Below are 231 nucleotides of genomic sequence, written 5' to 3'. Positions count from 1 at the left end.
GAGAAAAAAATATAATTTATGTTGTCAGTTTTGCTTTCTCTTTTCATTGTGTGTGTGTGTGTGTGTGTGTGTGTGTGTGTGTGTGTGTGTGTGTGTGTGTGTGTGTGTGTGTGTGTGTGTATGTGTATGTGTGTGTGTGTGCAAAAGCCGTCATGTAATGCACGAGAGCTTCGTGATAAGTTAAGTTAAACCATTTTTGACGATACTGTATGAGGTTGGTCTGTACGTTTT

Source organism: Penaeus monodon, chromosome 7 (assembly GCF_015228065.2).
Source record: "Penaeus monodon isolate SGIC_2016 chromosome 7, NSTDA_Pmon_1, whole genome shotgun sequence".
NCBI lineage: Eukaryota > Metazoa > Arthropoda > Malacostraca > Decapoda > Penaeidae > Penaeus > Penaeus monodon.
This window is presented reverse-complemented; position numbering follows the sequence as displayed.